This window comes from Pinus tabuliformis, chromosome 4_1, assembly GCF_031772625.1.
Source record: "Pinus tabuliformis cultivar Carrire ecotype Pingquan chromosome 4_1, CPIR1, whole genome shotgun sequence".
Lineage (NCBI taxonomy): Eukaryota > Viridiplantae > Streptophyta > Pinopsida > Pinales > Pinaceae > Pinus > Pinus tabuliformis.
The window spans coordinates 263,829,317-263,849,728 of NC_142303.1; the positions used below are offsets into that span (position 1 = coordinate 263,829,317).

The 20,412-nt window shown below is 39.7% G+C and overlaps 1 pseudogene; it reads left to right on the forward strand.

Moving 5' to 3' along the window:
* The first annotated feature begins 324 nt into the window (after positions 1 to 324).
* LOC149175280 (protein DETOXIFICATION 16 pseudogene) lies at positions 325 to 1,535 on the forward strand (annotated as a pseudogene).
* Positions 1,536 to 20,412: the final 18,877 nt, after the last annotated feature.

The following is a 20,412-nucleotide window of genomic DNA, read 5'->3' on the forward strand; positions in this document are numbered from 1 at the left end:
ATTTTGTGTTGAATCCTCTAGACAAAGAATCTATTAAATTTTATAAGTCATAGAGTGTTTGATATTTGGGATTGTCTTTTCACAATCTGTAACTTCTTTCACAAAGCAGGGCGCCACAATGGATGGGAGAAAGAAGCCTTTGATATTGGCTAGCACCAATGGAGTTATTAATTCCGCCTTGCTTTCTGGAGAACATGATGGCACCATGGATGGATCTAAGAAATATGCAACAACAACAACAAAAACATTAGCAAAGAGGAAAAATGACTAATTTCGACTTTCTCCTCCATTAAGAAGAATTGGAACTGCCTTCCTCTAACAAAGATGGGGATGGCAGGTGCATTAGAAACACTTTGTGGACAAGCATATGGAGCAAAGCAATATCATTTGCTTGGGATTCAACTGCAGAGAGCAATTGTTGCTCTTTATTGTGTGAGCATACCAATTGCTGTGATATGGGCATATATGGGACACATTCTTGTAGCCCTTGGCCAAGACCCTCTAATATCTCTTGAAGCAGGGAACTTTGCAAGGTGGATGATTCCTAGCTTGTTTGCTACTGCGGCTCTTCAACCCCTTCTGAAATTTCTTCAATCACAAGGTGTTATCTTTCCAATGATGTTAAGCAGTTCAATAACTCTGTGTTTCCATGTTCCCGTTTGTTGGGTATTGGTGTTCAAAGTTGGATTAGGTAATAAAGGGGTTGCGCTTGCAAATAGCATTTCCAATTGGCTAAATGTGGCACTTCTACCAATTTATGTTAAATTTTCCCCTGCATGCAAGAAGACATGGACATCCTTCTCAAGGGAAGCTTTATATGACATTACAAACTTTCTTAAGCTTGCTATTCCATCTGCAGTAATGCTTTGCTTGGAATACTGGTCTTTTGAAATGCTTGTTCTCTTCTCCAGTTTGTTGCCTAAGCCTGAACTTGAGATATCAGTTCTCTCCATCTGTCTTAGCACTGATGCAGTTGCATATATGATCCCCTTTGGCGTGGGTGCTGCTGTAAGTACACGAGTTTCCAATGAACTAGGAGCTGGACGCTCACGCACTGCACAGTTATCAGTGTGTGTCGGGGTTTGTATGGCAGTCATTGAGGCTCTTATGATAGGATATATTTTATTCTCTATCAGAAATGTATGGGGCTATGCTTATAGCAATGAAGTAGAGGTAGTTGAATACATTTCAACCATGATGCCACTGCTTGTACCCTCAACATTTATGGATGTCATCCAAGGTGTTCTATCAGGTATTGCTAGAGGATGTGGATGGCAAACGTTGGGTGCCTATGCAAATCTTGGGGCATACTATGTGGTTGGCATGCCTATAGCTGTCATTTTGGCCTTTGTACTGCATGCTGGCGGCAGGGGACTTTGGCTTGGACTTATTCGTGGTATATTTGCACAAACGGTTTTACTGTCGATAATAACGTTTTGTATGAATTGGGAAGAGCAGGGAAAAAGGCAAGAGAAAGAGTTTATACATCACCATTGCCGAAGGTTACAAGTAATATAATAAAGGATGAGCAGTAAGTTATCGGCCTGCATGGTTGGAGTCCATTTTCAAACTCCCCTGCCATACAATTGAATGGTGGAGATCACCGGCTTTATATGGTTGATGCTGCGGAAAACACACGCAGTCCTAAGTGATTAAATGCCAAGTGTCAAGTGGTTTCTATAAAATTTGATTGCCACAAGGTCGACAATCTGGAGTTAGATTATAAGCATCATATGGTGGGCAGGGCAATGGTAATGGCGATTCGTGGAGTGCTCCCGTCTAATCTCAAGCATTCGGTGTTGCATGTGTAGCGCTCTTGAAAATATGCCATCTGTGTCTGGCGGCACCGTCATCGGAATGGTTGCTCCTAAAGGTGGATACAGAACTTAAATATGGTTCATATGAGAATCTTGCAGCGTTTTCATTTTCACCCTTTATTGTTCACTTTGAAGATAACCAACCATTTGCAGTCGACAAGGAGCTGGTGCGCTATGATGGTGCTGGTTTCGCAGACCAGAACTAAAGATACTCCAGAGGTCAAGATAAGCATGCAAATGCTGGAAAAGACGGATATTATGGTGGTTCATTTGGGCCACAAAATCATTAGGCAGTGAAGGTGTTTGCACATAGTGACAAAGGTTTACTGATTGATGAAAATAACAAATTGGCAGGGAAGCATAAAAAAAGTGGTAGAGACTATGGTCCCAAAAAGATGTTAAGCAATGGGATTAATCCAGAAAGGCAGAAATTGCAGCGCTCTGATTTGCACAGTCAGCTTAGGAATATTGCAGATAATTCCATTTAAGAAACAGAGTTTGAGAGGTTTCCTCCACTAGGGCAGAATTGACGAGGGAACAGAAGTAAACAGAAGACTTCAAAATCATCTAGAGTATCTGAAAAGGAAACCCCTAAGTCATCTCCTAAAGAAACACCTCAGTCATCAAAACAGAAGACTCACAAAAGAAAAGATGAAACTAAATCCAGTGAAGTTGAAAGGGTTTCAAGGGTGAGAACTAGAGGCCAGCTAAGCAAAGAAAAAGGAAAGTCAGCCCCTGTAGAAGAAAGTCCTATTTCAAAGGGTAGTTTAAATGACTTACTTGAAGCCATTGAATTAGAGCAAGATCATCCAATCCAAATTGAACCACTTGAACTTGAGCAAGATCAATTGGTATCACCAATGCATATTGATCTAACACAATCCTCACCTGAAAGTTCTAAGAAGTCAAAGGCTTCTAAAATATTAAAGTTTGAAGAACCAAGTGAAGAGTATGCCTTTAAACCACGCAGACCAATGACTAGAAGGCAAATGAAAGAAGTGGAAAAAGCTCAGAAAGAGAAAGCACCTTCAGAGATGCCTAGGACAGAGGCACTTGAAGTCTTCTCTGAAATAGTTCAAGCAGCTAAAAACAAGAACAAGGATAATAAGGTTGTTATCAGTCAAAGTGGAAATGTGATTGCCATTAAGAAACAAGCTGAAGCAAGTAAGGAAATACCTCAGGTTCAAAATGTTTTTAAAGAAAAGGCAGTAAGATATACAAGCTATAAGAAAGCTGTAATGAAAGGTAAGACAAGTTTGATCAGTCAAGCTAGCTCAGTATCTGATGCCTATGTATGGACAGTGCCAGCTCTGAAGCAGGCGAAGACTATGAAACAAATGAATGCAGGTCTAAGAGCAGAGAACAAGAAGTTGAAGGAAGAAGTCATCAGCCTGAAAGAGAAGCTAGACAAACTAGCTAAATGATTCAAGAAGGGATGTGTTTTCCAAATTTTGATATATTTTGGCCATCGTCTTTTTAAAAAAGCTTTTTGAGACTTTTTGATGTCTTTACACCTGTATAGAATGACTGAAGAAATCACAGACTTGAGTTATTGTTGCTTTAAGGTTCATGTATTTAATTTTGATGACCTACAGCAGTTTCGTAGCGCGCTACGAAACTGCTGTAGATGACTGGTTATGTTGAAAACTTGAGTTTGAATGCTGAGGTCAGCAAATATTTAAAGAGATGACTTAATGCCAGCATGGAGGTTATAGAAGGTCAGTCAGATATTTAAAAAAGGTTGCCAGGTGTAAATATTCGAAGAAAAGGTGAAGTTTTGTTTCTTATTGAAAGTTTCACTTTATGTCCGAGTTTTTAGGGTTGTGATAGAGCTGCTGAGATGTTAAGTGATACACTTGTCTAGTTATGAGGTGGCCAGATCATGAGTTTTCTTCAGTCACACGGGACTATCCAAGGATTAAATGGCTTGAAACTGGATCATTAATACATGTACACCGATGGGAGGCAGCAACCGAGAATATAGGCTTCATTTTCTTATTGGTTGATGAATCATCTATGCATCAGGTATCCGGAGCTGTTCATACATTGAATCTGCTTTCAGTTTGGGTTTGGTTATTATTGTAATGCTACAGGTGGCAAGCTCTGAGAACACAGCAAAGTATACGAGGGGAAAGACTTAAAGTGCCAATGTGACAGAGTCCTCTGTTTTCGTAGCACCATATCTCTTGTAATCAATTAGTTTGTTTATGATATAGTTAAGGTCATTAATGTCAAAATTCCGAGCTCCCTTCATGCTTGTTGAGGAGTCTCGTGCAGTAGTGTTTTGATTGGCTATATATAGGAATAACTTTTATGTAAAAAAGGTTGGATACTTTATAAAAAAACAGTGTTGTTCTGGGCCATTGTAAGACCTTTTTGACAGTAATAGTAAAACAGAGTTATTCTCTTCTCAAGATTCCCGAAGGATTGTCATGTTCAAATGTAGTAATGGTGTTTTATACTTTATGTTATTTTATAGTCTTGTTGTATGCAATCACTCAGAATTCATAATTATATGCTCTGACTTCCTGTGTATTCAGCAAGCTATGTTTTGGTGGAGTATGTTTGACATGTAATGCTAAGAGCCTTGATTTCCATGAGATCACTGTGTTTTCCTTGTTTACTTAATATTATAGACTCCATAGCCCAATGAGAGCCAGTTTGATGTGTTTCCAACCATTTATGCTTTCATAAGTGAATAAAGAGTTAGCCATCTAGTGTTTGAAGGATTTTATCAAGAGTTGTGAGAGAGCCCTCTCTGATTAGGAAGGCTAATTCCTAATCTAAAGTATGGTCTGAAACAGTTACATGAAACTTGGCTTGGTTGCAGCCCCTAGTACTGGTTTTGTGATAACAGATCTGTTGAAACCCTAGATTTGGACCTTGGATCGGTGTTTCATGCAGTCTCATTGCAATCTCCAAGGCCTCTGCGTGAGTCATAATCTGTTGTTATGATAGCGCGACCCTTAGGTGTGGCAGGAGCAAAGCCACGAACCACTCGCGGTGCTATCCATTTGTTAAGTTCATATTAGCTTCACGGATTTTACATTTCAACCTCTGATCCAATTCCCAAGGTGTCTCACCTGGTTTCATAGCAATTTCCTTCAACCCCATAATCGATTGTGCTTTGGATTTAAGCCTACTGAATTCTTTATTCAGCGCGGTCTAGATGTCTGCCACTCCAGCGTTTGGGTTATCATTAGAGTACTTAATGTACCAGTTTACTGTGTGATCCTACAGAGCACTAACCAGTGTTGCCTTCTTCATGTGATCATGCATCATGCCTTGAGCTTCCCACACAGCTTTCAAAATGAACCAAAATTGGTCCGGGTCCTCATTTCCCAAGCCTTTAAACAAAGGCAACTTCACTGAATTTGCCATGCTGAACTGCGGTGGAGGTGGTGGTGGTATGGGTGAAGTCGCAGGTGATGGTGGTGAAGTTGGAGGTGGTGTGGGTGGAGGTGGTAGTCACAAAATCCTTGTCTTATTAACTAAATTGTACTTCATGGAGTAGCCTATGCTACTCCCTCTTCGTCACCTAGAGGAGGTGAAATCAATGGACTATATTTAGGACCCTTTCTCCCTTTGTTCCTGTAAGTATTTCTGCTTCACGTAGCTCCGAACATCAAGGTAGCTGCATAACCCATTTTTTGCACAATAACATCTTAATCTAGGTATTCAAAGACTTCAAGTACTTACGTAGCGGACCTTTGAAAAAGCGTCACTCCACCTTGTTGTAGCTAACTGAGGTATCGACTGCGAACTTAGTCACAAATCCTCCTATGATGAAATCGAGCCAATGATTGGCGACACGGGCAATATTATCCTCAGAGGCTTCCAGTCTCTATACTAACTTTGGGGTCTAGACAATAGGACCGTGTTGAGGCCTCGAAGATCGCTGCCACAACAAAGGGGAAACCACCCGGTCCGGACCTTAGTGCAGCTCCTTTTCCGTTTGGAATAGTGGTTCCAACTGGGGATAATGGGACCAGTTTCCCAAGAATTATAAGTGAATGGGATGGATGAATGACTTATGACATAAGATGGTAATAAGCGGATAGCTAAACTACAATCCAAAATGTAATAACTATAATTGGATCCTGGGACTTATCACTTGGTAAAGCGTAGCGTTTGATGGTCTGTGCTTTAAGGCAGGCATATAGATGACTCTAACACTTTAAGCATAGATGTTTAAACCATTTAAACATTGCTCTTCATAATTAGTTATGCAGAGCGATAAGAGCAAATTACTACACTTAATCATTCATATCATTGATACATACATGAGTGAAAGAGATAACAAATCACCAAAACATTCAATAGTGAAACGAAATGAAGATTCGTTGTTATATCGCATACATGCATTCAACAATAGCAAAGATAATAACACAGTAATTCATATAATAAGAAAGAACACAGATACAGATAATAGTACCATGTAAGCTGATCGATCAATCCAATATATTAATCACTATGTCGCAGTCCTTCCTTCAAATCGGAAAGCATTCCAAACAACAGACAGTCGTGCGCAGTTGTATAAAACAGCCTTCTAATCAAAATTAAGAACCGTTGGTCGAGTTTCACAAAAAGAATATAGACTGAAGCACAATAGTGCAAACTTCAGCCTTTAAGTCTTATTACAAAATTTTACGACCCTTTCCAAAACAATGAAAGGGTCTATAAATACTATACTAATCTAAATATCTAAACAACTGAAAAGCTATTAAATTGGCATCAATAAATTTTTGTTCCATCTTTCTTGGCAATCTGGCAGTTGACGGCAATGCTTCATTCGGTGGGTTCTTTGCCTTTACTCCTTAGCTGACATATCGCCAGCATTGGCTCTACTTCTGGTGGAGTGTTGAGACGTGAAGTTAGCTGGGCATCATATGTAGCATCTTGAATGTCGGGGATCAGGCATCCGAGGGCATCTGTTAAACACTTGAGAGCAGACCTTTGAGTATGTGGCTTGACTAGAAAGAGCCAATATGTATCAGAGGTTAAAGTATTTACTCCGGTAATTAACTTCCTCTGTTCCTCCAAGTCAGGGTAATTTGTTTGTTCAAGCATATCTGCTGTTGTTATGCTTCCAGGTGTGCACTTGGAAATCATGTTAGCCAAATAAAGTGTATCATTGACTAGGTCGGTCATATTGCTGGCAATTATTTTACACCTGGAAGCCGCCCTTTCTGCTTTCATTACCTGAGTGTTCCATTCCGTGAAGAGGATGTCTTTGTACGCTTCATGGATTCGGGACAAATTCGCCGCTTTCCCTTCGTTAGTGTCTTGCCACTCAATATAATCGGATATGGCTTCTTCGGCCTGATCTAGCTCATTCCTGGCCTTCTCTATTTGCTCACACACTGTTGTAGATACTTCGCATAATTGCTCAGCCTTAGTAAGTTTTTGACATAAAAGTCTGATCTGAGATATTAATGCGCCATTTATTTGAGTTGCCTCTGCTCTGAAGACTTTCACATTCTGTGTGCTCTTGATACCTTCAAGCTGTGTTGATAGTTGAGCTATTCGCTCATCTTTCGATTTCATCATCAACTCATTTGATGCTTTCAACTGTGACAATGCCTCCGACAATTCTTTTGCCTTCTGAGTTTCACTTTGGTCTATCCTTTGTCTTTCAATTTGCAGTTGCTGGGTTAACAAATTGTTTTCCTGCTGTTGAGCCAGCAACTGCTCTTCCACCTGCGCTGCTTTGTTTTTCGCTTCAATTACCTCTGCCTGTAATGCATATATTTCATGGTCCTTAGTCTTCAACAGAAGACTTACCTCCGATGCTTTGTCGATGGTTGCTGCAGAATAAGCTCCCGCGAATTGCGACAGCTTTGTCAGATCATCGGAGGGATCCAAATCCTCCTTCCAGACCATATTGCCCGTGACTGTTTGCTCAGGAAAGATAGAAGGTTGATCAAGCCTTCGTCTTTTCTTAGAGCGGCTGATTACGGCTCTATGCTTTGGGCTGTAGAAAATATCCAGGGGAGGAATTTCTTCCACCTGGAGAACAATTTGATCGGAAGGGTCCTTATTGATTACCTCGACATCCTGTGAAATGGGTGGGCCGCTGGTTCCTCCTAGAACCTGAGAAGAAGTGGTATCAGGCGCATCGCTTGTTTTAGAGGAGCCTTTGTCTTTGGAGCCTTCCTTACCACTGATAATGGAATCGAATTGGTTCCATTGTTTAATCAATTCAGAATCGGTGGAGGTTTGCTTATGTTGCTCTGTAGGGGCTTTGCTCCGTTCGTTTTCTTGTTCTAACTTCTGCTGTTCTTCAAGTGCTTTTCGCTGTTGCTCCTCTAATTCCTTTTTCTGCCTATCTTCCAGTTCTTTCTTTAGTTTCTCTTCTTCCTTCTTTGCCTTTTGCTGCCTTTCTATCTGCTCCTTTTTCTGCCTCTCTGCTTGCTCTTTTCTCTGCTTCTCAGCCTGTAGCTTCTTCTGCCTTTCCTCCTGTTGTTTATCCTGTTCTTTAGTTGTAACCGGAGGTGAATGTATTTGTTGCCGACCAGGCTCGCTTGAGGAAGACGTTGGGGTTGTGGATAATAAATCTAGGGGCAGAGTTTGCAACCTCTGTTCCCTAAGTTTATTAAACTCAGTCAACGCCTCATCATTGTATTTCATTATTGCAAGCTGTTTGGCTTGGCTTATTGATTCTATACCTACAAACAGGTCATCAAACAGATCCTCTTGATGATCGACTTTTGTCAATTTTGCTTGTTCTAGGGCAGTGTAGGCAGTTTGTTTTGGATCATAGAGTCTGCTTGGGAGAGTGGCCAAGGATAAAGATTGGATTTTTGTTGCTTCTTTTTCTGCGTGCTTGTAATTAAGCAGAGTAAAAACCCCAATTCTTAAAGGAAAAGAGGGCCAACCTTTCTTCTTCTCTTCTTTGAGAGTTTGTGTGACACTCTCGGCCATAATCTGGTAACAGATTTCCCGGGCTAACAGCTTGTCTGGGATATATAAGGGGAGGACATGCGGCCTAGCCTTACTCCCAAAAAATCTGATATAGGTGAAATACTCCTCCCCGAACCAACTTGCTACGGCTGGTAAGTCGAAAGAAGCTTCATAGGAAATTCTGGGAATGGGTCTGTCATAAATAGAATAGTAAATGGGCACCATGAAACCATTACAAATTTGGTACAAATGGTCCTTGTAAGAGGACTTCCACAATTTCTGATGGTATAGATGAATGGGTGTTGGATCTTGGGTGGTCCATCTCCAACCAAGGACAGGAAACTCAGAATTAAGACAGAGAGTATCCATAATGTAAGCAGAATAATAAAATGGCGGGATTTTTCTTTCGGAGACTATGGTTTTGTTTCTAAATTCACGAACAGCTGTGACCAACTTATCAGAAAGAATAGTGGCCCAATCCATGATTATAGCATTGATAGCCGCTTCCATTAAGGGAACCATGTCAATATTGATATTAACAAATTCATGTAATCCCCACAGTCTACACATCATAATTCCCGCATAGCAATAGGGAGAAGCCAAAGAAACGTTGGAGTACTTACCCGAACTTTCATGCTTGTGCTTGGCTGGGTTCTGCCTCCAATCTCGGAGGGGTTCGGATGGTGATTCATTTTCACTTGCGAATTTTTCCACAAAGGTTCTGTTGTAGACTAGCTCCGGTTCAGGCAGATGATACATTCGCCTCAGGTCATCAGGCTTGAATGACCCGAAAATCCTTCCGTCCCTTGTATGGAAAGTTCTATCAGTGATGGGAATTTCTTCAATTGCCCAGTGCACCACATCTGTGTAAGGGAGAACCTGCTCTCTGGCCGCTATTCTGTGTAAAAAGGAGTCGGCCAAGTCTTTGAGCGTTGCATCAGATTTCCTTAGTACATCAACACTAGCTGTTCTCACTGTCACTTTTGGTTGCTCGGCCTCCAACAGATTATATGTGCCCTGCCATGTGGTCCTAGCAAGACCAGCGCACGTAGTGTCCGAGATTAAGCCTTTCTTCGAAATTGAAGCAGCTTGACCTGCAACAGGTGTTGTAGTAGAACCAGAACTCCTCTTAATTTTCTTCCCCATCACGTTTAGGCTTTTCTCAGCAAACGAACTCTACACAAGCGCAAGAGAAATCATAACACGAGAAATAATGAAGACAAATCATAATGGGAAAGATATATATCACTTGAAGCGTGGCGCTATTAATTTTCAAAAATGGCTGCGGATCCAATCACTGGTAAGAGATCGCATATGCATTAATGGTGATTTAAAGGCCTGCTACCCATTAAATGACCTTTACGCTGTTATTCAGTTGAATGACCTCCCAACGTGTGCAAAAGATATGATATGCCTTTCACGCAAGTATTCGTTAATCGAAGGGGCAAAGTTATTAAATACGCATGCATTACCTTATCCCTGCATTTAACGGCATTTTGAAAACTGCGCTTTATCGACCGGATTTAAATATAACTTTAAAGCTTAAAGCAATCGCTTTTTTGGAAATGCCGATTACCGATGAATAATGTCGCATCGCATGGGGGAAAGAGTTACACTATCGTTTGAAAGTAGCCCTGGCGAACGCCGATAGCGATATCGCATCGCATCGGGGAAAGACCTGAGCGCCTTATGAGAGTGCATAGGATACCGCCGACGGGTGATAGCGATATCGCATCGGGTTGGGGTTTAAAACTTAAAGCGTTTTCCCATAAGAGGCCGGGCCGATAGCCGATCGCCGATATAGCGTCGCATCGGGGTGTAAGATATGTGCTCTTTTTGTGTATGCATCGAATACCGCCGATCGCCGATAGCGATATCGCATCGGCAAAGACCAAAGAGCCATTTAAATGCATCTCTCTTGTCATTGCGATATGCGATCTTGCGATCGCTTTATCGCAATAACAAAGATTGTTTTATTTTGGAAACATTGTTATTCGAAAAAGGCTCCAATTCACTAACACTTTTGATTATCATACCTTTTTCGAACAAACTTATTAATACCAATTAATTTTTTTTTTTTAGGGACCCATTTCATACATTAATCATTTGTAAATACATTCAGAACGAAATGGGGGGTTGTTGTAGGGCACAACAATTGGCGATTCGTTGGTAGAACCAGTTATCTCTGAAATTAATACAAACACTCAAGTTTTTCAAAAATAGAAACTCAATCAGAAGGAGAAACTTCTAATATAACTAGATATTCATGTGTTCTGAATAAAGTGAACTCAATTTTGTTAACTGTGTCTCATTTAGTTTCAAGAAACCAAATACATAATAAGTTTCAAAAATAATTCTTTATTGGTTCATAGTGATAGAATAGAAAACTTTCCCAAATCAGCTTTTATAATTAACCCCTCTGTCATAGGTAGAGCCTCTGTTGCCAGCAAACATTTATAGTCTCGACAGGGATACCTTTTAACCATAGTATTGTCCACTTTTCCATTCACATAAGAGTGTGATTAACAGAATGAATCCATAAAATGTTTTCATATTTTATTTTTCATCTGTTTTTCTTTGTAATAAATAAGATAAAAAGCCACTGTCCTAGTTTGGTAGCCAGTTTATGACAATGCCATTCACTAGTAATAATTTAACTGATCAAGCTGGCTCGTGATGAGACCCCTTGTCTTGAAATTTCAAGCCATTCCCCTGTTTTGGTAGGCAGTATTGGTAATGTCAGTTAACCTATTTCCCTATGAACATGGTAAGCAGGCTTATGATAAGACCTCTTATCTTTAATCTTTTATATTTTAGAATTACACTCTGAATAATCATAACCTTTAGTGAATGGGGTGAACAATTTTCTCCTTAAGAGTAGGTGGATGACAGGTGAAGAGTTGAAGATACTGAAAATGGGTTAGCCTCTATCTTTTAACAGATAACCTTTGGAGACTAGTTTTGGAAACAGAAAATGATTCGGAACTTTTACCTCCTGAAAGGAGTCTTCAAATTTTAGATTATAGTTTCAGAACACAATGATATCTAATTTCCTAGAAACTAGTTCTTTTGATTGAGGGTTCTATTATCTAAAAACAAATATTTATATTATTTTGTGAGACAGCTTCGTCAAACACAACAAAAGGTCAATAGAGATACTCTACAACTTTATTTCCTACCAATCCTACAAACTACGCAAATCTACAAAAGGAGAAGGGGTTACCTTCTCAATTAAAGAATTTCTTCAGGATCAGGCCATTGACAGGGAGAGAATCTCTCATTCCTGATAAGTCTTGCAATATAAAAGTTGAATGGCCTATCTTTTCATAGATCTGAAATGGTCCAAGCCACATTTTCTGAAATTTGGTATGCTTACCTTTATCTTCATGGGCCTTGTCCCATTTGAGAACCAAGTCACCAACTTGAAGTTGTTTGGAACCGGATGATGCTGAGTCAAAAGATGCTTTGATGATTTGTTGATGTTTAGCATGAGTGATTCTGGCTTTTTCCCTCTCTTCCTCTAATTTGAGAATTTGGTCATGTCTAAGTTGGATAGAAGAAGACGGAATCTCTTGAATGAACTGTACTAGGGCTAAAGATGGAAGAACAAGATTTGTAGGCAACACGGCTTCTTTTCCATATACCAGATTGAAAGGAGAGGTCCCTATAGAAGCCTTTTGTGTTATTCTATCAGCCCATAATGCAAAGACCAAAGATTTATGCCAGTTTCTATGATTCTGTTCAACAGTTCGCTTAATGATTTTGATGAGATTCTTATTAGTAGATTCGGCTAAACCGTTCCCCTGGGGATAATAATTGGAAGAATATTTCAGTTTAAACCCTCTTTTAATAGCAAAATCATATATAGCGTTTCCTGAAAAATAAGAAGCATTATAAAAAACAAGAGCGTTTGGAACACCAAACCTGGTAATGATGAATTGGTCAATGAACTCGATGATTGCCTCTGCATTTGCCACCTTCAAAGGAATAGCCTCTACCCATTTAGTAAAATAATCAGTAGCGGTAAGGATATACCTATGTTGTTTGGAAGACGGTGGAGTAATTTCCCCGATGATATCTAATCCCCATTGTTCGAATGGTTGTTCAATGTTGACAGGTTGAAGAGGGAAAACTGATTTTCGTTGTCTTCCACCAGATGTTTGGCAATTAAGGCATTTTCTTACGTGCTCATGGCAATCTCTAAATAGAGTAGGCCAATAATATCCAGCATGAATAATCTTGTGAGCTGTTGTGTCAGCTCCAAAATGTCCCCCAGCTGGTCCATCATGTAGCTCCTGCAAAACCTTTTGAGCTTCAGGTTTCTCAAGACATCTTAACAAAATAGAATCATAATTTTGTTTAAACAACACATCATCAATGAGAGTGAAATTCTTAGCTTTTAACCTAACGACCCTTTTATTCTTGTAAGATAAATTTGGAGGAGCATAACCGTTCTTCAGATAAAATATCAAATCAGCATATTGAGATTCAGAATCAGTGACACTTATCTGATTGATTGATTCAGTCTGATCCATATCGCTTGATTCAGGAATGTTTGATGCTCCTGCCAATATCCTGCAAAAACCTTGGCCCCTAACAATCTTTGCTGGCTTTATTTCTAAGTCATACTCTTGAAGCGCTGTAACCCAATTGGCTCTTTTTTCACCCAATTCTTTCTGAATTAATAGTTGCCTAACTGCCGGGAAAGGAACTATTACTTTTGTATGGGTTTTTAGAAGGAAGGGTCTATAATGCTTGACTGCTTTGAATACAGCAAAGGCTTGTTTTTCCACATCCGAATAATTCAATTCGGCACCTTGAAGATTTGAACTGAAAAATGATATGGGTGCTTCTAAGTTGTTATCATTCAGTTGTGTGAGTACTGCGGCATATGAAGTGTTGGACGCGATAGTATATAGTGTAAAATGATTAGAAAAATTTGGAGTATTCAAGGCTGGGGCATTAATTATTGACTGTTTGATAACATCAAAAGCTTGTTTTTCTTCTGATCCCCATTTGAAGACTGAATTTTTCTTGATCATTGTCTGAAGTGGTAATACAATTTGTGAAAAATCTGGAACAAATCGTTTGACAAAATTAATCTGACCTAAAAACGACTGCATTGATTTTTTGTTATGTGGGAAAGGAATTTCAGAAATTTCATTAATCCGATCAGGGTCAATATAAATACCATCTTTGGATACTATAAATCCTAAGAGTTTTCCTTGATCTAGAGCAAAGAAGGACTTTTTTGGGTTTAGAGAAATACCATATCTTTTGCATCTATGAAAGATATGATTTAAGTCGTGCAAATGATTATCTCTCTTCTTAGAATACACAGTAATATCGTCTAGATAGACGACTACTGATCGATTAATTAACCCTCTGAAGGCCATGTCCATAGCTCTCTGAAATGTCGCTCCGGCGTTTATAAGACCAAAAGGCATTTTCTGATATGCATAGGTTCCCCATTTTGTTCTGAATGTAGTTTTAAGCTGGTCATCGGGTTGTACCAGAACTTGATTATACCCTGAAAAACCATCTAGAAAAGACATCAATTCAGAACCTGCCACCGATTGGAGAATTTGCTCCATAGTGGGTAATGGGAAGTTGTCTTTTAAGCTCGCTTTGTTTAAATTCCTGAAATCAATACAAATTCGAATGTCGCCATTTTTCTTCCTGACTGGCACCATGTTAGAGACCCAGTTTGAATGTCGGACTGGAAAAATAATTTTGGCTTTCAAAAGCTTATTAAGTTCCGACTTAATCTGGCTCTCCAAATTTGGGTGTATTTTTCTTAATTTTTGCTGAATTGGTTTTTTATCAGGAAGCATAGGAATGGTATGCTGGATAATAGATGTGTCATATGTCTTTAAGTCATCATATTTCCAAGCAAAAACATGTTTGTTCTTTCTCAACAATTTAATAAATGCTTCCTTTTCATTCTGAGATAGTCCTGTTCCTAAATTGATGTTTTGAGGAGACTCTTTAGTTCCTAGATTTATCAATTCAAACCTAAGGGTAGAACTTTGAAGCTTTGTGTTAATTACAGGTTTAAACCTGTCTTTAATATCATAAAGATCTTCTAATTTTACCACTGGTTTGGGGATCGAATTTTCTTTGAGCACTTCTTTCATCTGGGAATCATGAACATCTTCGTCAATAACTTGCTTATCATAAGAATTCTCAGAAGTTAAAAATTGCAAAATATCATCATCATGATTAAATACTCTCCAATTAGTGACATTGTCAGGAATTGAGGGTCTGAAAAGTAATTCTACAGAAAATCTATCAAGGCTGTAGTCTTCAGAAGGTAGAAGCTTTGAAGCTACATTGGCTAGTAAATCTGCGGCTGAATTTTGAGATCGAGGTATAGAAGAAATGTTGAATGCCAAAAAGTGTGAGGTAAGCTCTTGGACGAGCGATTGGTAATGTTTAAGGTGAGTCGAAAGGCAATGAATTGCATTTCTAACCTGTTTGACAATGATTTCCGAATCGCCGAATACCTTTAGATATCGCACCTCCAAGCCGATTGCTTTGTATAATCCTTGGATTAAAGCTTCGTATTCGGCAGTATTGTTAGTGCACTCAAACTCTAACCTACAAGACAACATTGTCTTTTCTCCTTGCGGACTAACCAATATACATCCAGCTCCTAAACCTTCAGTGGACTTAGAGCCATCAAAATACAGAGACCAAAATAAAGGAATATTAACAAAAGTATCTACATTTTTCTCAGCACCATTAAAACATCTGGACCTATCAGTTTGTGAAAAATTTTCTATTTGAGATGTAAAATGATTGACTGAAAAAGGAGATGGTTGGGCAACAAAGTTGCCAAAGAATGATTTTGTCGAATAATTCCCCAAAATGTTGTTGTTGAATGCCACAGGTTGGTTTTCTTGTTCGAATTCAGTAACTGTGTGGGTCATATGCTTCTCACGGTCAATCCTTATTTGATTTGGCTTTCCCTTGTAGGGAAGCCACATATGTGACCAGTCTGTAGAAATATACCCGTGCAGTTTTTCGGACCAATCTCTGCTCAATATTAAACCATAGAACTCAGGTATGTCGGCAATTAAAATGTCAATTCTTTGTACAACCCTAGGGTCGGCAGATAACCTGATGGTTACAGAATTAATTTCTCCAACAACCTGCACTTTAGTCCTATCCAACTGCACAATATGAGTGGCAGACTTCTGGGGTTCAATATTTAGCTTAGAGCAAACTGAAGCTGGCATTATATTAGATGAAGCCCCTGAATCAATTAAACAGTTGTGCAGGTTTCTATTATAAATCTCATACGTCAGCAGGAAGGGTGGGGTGTGAGAATTTGATTTATCTCCAATTAGAACTGAATCGGTAGCTTCAACCATACCTGCAGGAGGCTGGCCTTGATCATTGGCAGCTCTTGTACTGGGAAGGGGAGTAGAGGGAACACCATTCAATTCTTTGAGAAGTAACTTTTGTTGATGTTTTAATTTGCTAAGCTCAAACATAGTTATATTTGCCTTAGTTTTCTTCATGTCATCAACAATGTTATATTCCATTGAATCAGATATTACTAATGTCTTGGATGTTGAAGGAGAATTAGAAGTTGAAGGCTGATTTTGGGGAGCTACTACAGGCGATTTCTTAGGAGGAACTTTTTCTTTTGCTGTAGAAGCACCTGCACTTCTTTTCTTCGATGTTGCTTGAGCAGGTTCGGAAGTACTTTTACTTCTAGTAGTAACCGGAAAGGCTTCTTCTTCATTCTCAGTATCAGAGTTTGGGAGTATAAAATCCCACATTCCATGGCATTCAGCTACTTCTTCTTCATCATCGGTTTGTAAAGTTGTTTCCTCTTCCTCTTCTTCTTGGTCTGAGTCTGCATTGGATATAACATTGGGCGGCTTTGATTCAGTTTTCTTGTAAGTTCTAAATGGTCTTTTATTTGAGGTTTCGGCCACCTGCTTCTTGATGTCAACCATTTCGTTAGACAATGTTTTAAGGACCTTTTGTAAACCTTCCATGTCATAGGGGTCCTTTGGGGTTTTCTTCTTAGAGACTTTTTTAGCTTTTCGGTCTTCTAGAGCAGCTTTCTTCTCAAGAGCATTAATGCGCTTTTCAATAGCAAGTGCTTCTTTCATGTTTTCAGCTAGGGTAGGTTTCCCAGCCCTATCTACAAAAATAGCTATGTTGGCAGGTAGGGGGGTAATATACCATTCGCTTCAGATTTGTTCACTTGGTTTAGAATCAGTAGGGATTTTATTCAGGAGTTTATTAAATCTGGCATTAAACTCCTTTATTGGTTCCCTGTGCTCTATCCTTAGATTGGAGAGATCGTTTATTAAAGTAGCTAAGGACCTATCATCTCCATACTTGGTAAGGAACTGCTCTTGGCATGTGTTCCAACTGGTAATTGAACTAGCAGGTAAGGAAAAATACCAAGATCCTGCTGATCCTTGTAAGGTGTAGGGAAAGAGTCTTACAACAACATCTTGCTCTGTTACTCCTTTTAAATTAACTGCCAACATAAAATTGTTAATATGTTCTTCAGCTTGGGTTCCGTTATCTGGATTAAATTTAGGCAGCCATTTTTCGGGAGCATCTGGTAGATCGTGCAATGGTCCAGGCATGTTGACCGCACCCGGCCTAGTCCATGGGTCTGCCATTATGCTAGCGACAGTGGTTGACACTACTGTTGGAATTCCAGATATTTGGGGAGGTATCATAGATGAAGAGTGAATAGGTTGAGATATTGAGGCTCCTGTTCCCTGATGAACAACAATTTGTAATGGAGGGGTGGGTGGTTGACTTTGCAGATGAGGAGATGAAATGGAGGATGTGGAAGAAAAATCCCCACTATCAGATCCTTCAGTATTTTTCTTTGGCTTTTTCCTTCTGGGTAAAGGAAACTCAGTAGGTTCAATACCAAGTTTTTCGCTCTGAAGTCTAGTAAGAGGATGATTGAGGTTGAACTGCGAAGTCGCACTGCTTTCTGATATCTCAGATTTCTGTGGTGAAATCGAGAAGCTCTGAAGTTTATGGATTAGAGACTGAACTTCAGGAGATTCAAGACTTAGTTGTTCTGGGATATAATGGGATTGAGCAGTGGTGGTAGATTCCTCTTCTTCTTGGTTATGGGCTGGTGAACCAGCGTGTAATTGAGAAGAACGAGGAGATTTGGAGGGAGAATTACTCTTAGAATGACTTGCCGATTTAGGTCTGCTTGCCATTCACAGTCAAGGCCCTCCTTCTAGCGCCAATTTTGTTGAGGCCTCGAAGATCGCTGCCACAACAAAGGGGAAACCACCCGGTCTGGACCTTAGTGCAGCTCCTTTTCCGTTTGGAATAGTGGTTCCGACTGGGGATAATGGGACCAGTTTCCCAAGAATTATAAGTGAATGGGATGGATGAATGACTTATGACATAAGATGGTAATAAGCGGACAGCTAAACTACAATCCAAAATGTAATAACTATAATTGGATCCCGGGACTTATCACTTGGTAAAGCGTAGCGTTTGATGGTCTGTGCTTTAAGGCAGGCATATAGATGACTCTAACACTTTAAGCATAGATGTTTAAACCATTTAAACATTGCTCTGCATAATTAGTTATGCAGAGCGATAAGAGCAAATTACTACACTTAATCATTCATATCATTGATACATACATGAGTGAAAGAGATAACAAATCACCAAAACATTCAATAGTGAAACGAAATGAAGATTCGTTGTTATATCGCATACATGCATTCAACAATAGCAAAGATAATAACACAGTAATTCATATAATAAGAAAGAACACAGATACAGATAATAGTACCATGTAAGCTGATCGATCAATCCAATATATTAATCACTATGTCGCAGTCCTTCCTTCAAATCGGAAAGCATTCCAAACAACAGACAGTCGTGCGCAGTTGTATAAAACAGCCTTCTAATCAAAATTAAGAACCGTTGGTCGAGTTTCACAAAAAGAATATAGACTGAAGCACAATAGTGCAAACTTCAGCCTTTAAGTCTTATTACAAAATTTTACGACCCTTTCCAAAACAATGAAAGGGTCTATAAATACTATACTAATCTAAATATCTAAACAACTGAAAAGCTATTAAATTGGCATCAATAAATTTTTGTTCCATCTTTCTTGGCAATCTGGCAGTTGACGGCAATGCTTCATTCGGTGGGTTCTTTGCCTTTACTCCTTAGCTGACATATCGCCAGCATTGGCTCTACTTCTGGTGGAGTGTTGAGACGCGAAGTTAGCTGGGCATCATATGTAGCATCTTGAATGTCGGGGATCAGGCATCCGAGGGCATCTGTTAAACACTTGAGAGCAGACCTTTGAGTATGTGGCTTGACTAGAAAGAGCCAATATGTATCAGAGGTTAAAGTATTTACTCCGGTAATTAACTTCCTCTGTTCCTCCAAGTCAGGGTAATTTGTTTGTTCAAGCATATCTGCTGTTGTTATGCTTCCAGGTGTGCACTTGGAAATCATGTTAGCCAAATAAAGTGTATCATTGACTAGGTCGGTCATATTGCTGGCAATTATTTTACACCTGGAAGCCGCCCTTTCTGCTTTCATTACCTGAGTGTTCCATTCCGTGAAGAGGATGTCTTTGTACGCTTCATGGATTCGGGACAAATTCGCCGCTTTCCCTTCGTTAGTGTCTTGCCACTCAATATAATCGGATATGGCTTCTTCGGCCTGATCTAGCTCATTCCTGGCCTTCTCTATTTGCTCACACACTGTTGTAGATATTTCGCATAATTGCTCAGCCTTAGTAAGTTTTTGACATAAAAGTCTGATCTGAGATATTAATGCGCCATTTATTTGAGTTGCCTCTGCTCTGAAGACTTTCACATTCTGTGTGCTCTTGATACCTTCGAGCTGTGTTGATAGTTGAGCTATTCGCTCATCTTTCGATTTCATCATCAACTCATTTGATGCTTTCAACTGTGACAATGCCTCCGACAATTCTTTTGCCTTCTGAGTTTCACTTTGGTCTATCCTTTGTCTTTCAATTTGCAGTTGCTGGGTTAACAAATTGTTTTCCTGCTGTTGAGCCAGCAACTGCTCTTCCACCTGCGCTGCTTTGTTTTTCGCTTCAATTACCTCTGCCTGTAATGCATATATTTCATGGTCCTTAGTCTTCAACAGAAGACTTACCTCCGATGCTTTGTCGATGGTTGCTGCAGAATAAGCTCCCGCGAATTGCGACAGCTTTGTCAGATCATCGGAGGGATCCAAATCCTCCTTCCAGACCATATTGCCCGTGACTGTTTTCTCAGGAAAGATAGAAGGTTGATCAAGCCTTCGTCTTTTCTTAGAGTGGCTGATTACGGCTCTATGCTTTGGGCTGTAGAAAATATCCAGGGGAGGAATTTCTTCCACCTGGAGAACAATTTGATCAGAAGGGTCCTTATTGATTACCTCAACATCCTGTGAAATGGGTGGGCCGCTGGTTCCTCCTAGAACCTGAGAAGAAGTGGTATCAGGCGCATCGCTTGTTTTAGAGGAGCCTTTGTCTTTGGAGCCTTCCTTACCACTGATAATGGAATCGAATTGGTTCCATTGTTTAATCAATTCAGAATCGGTGGAGGTTTGCTTATGTTGCTCTGTAGGGGCTTTGCTCCATTCCTTTTCTTGTTCTAACTTCTGCTGTTCTTCAAGTGCTTTTCGCTGTTGCTCCTCTAATTCCTTT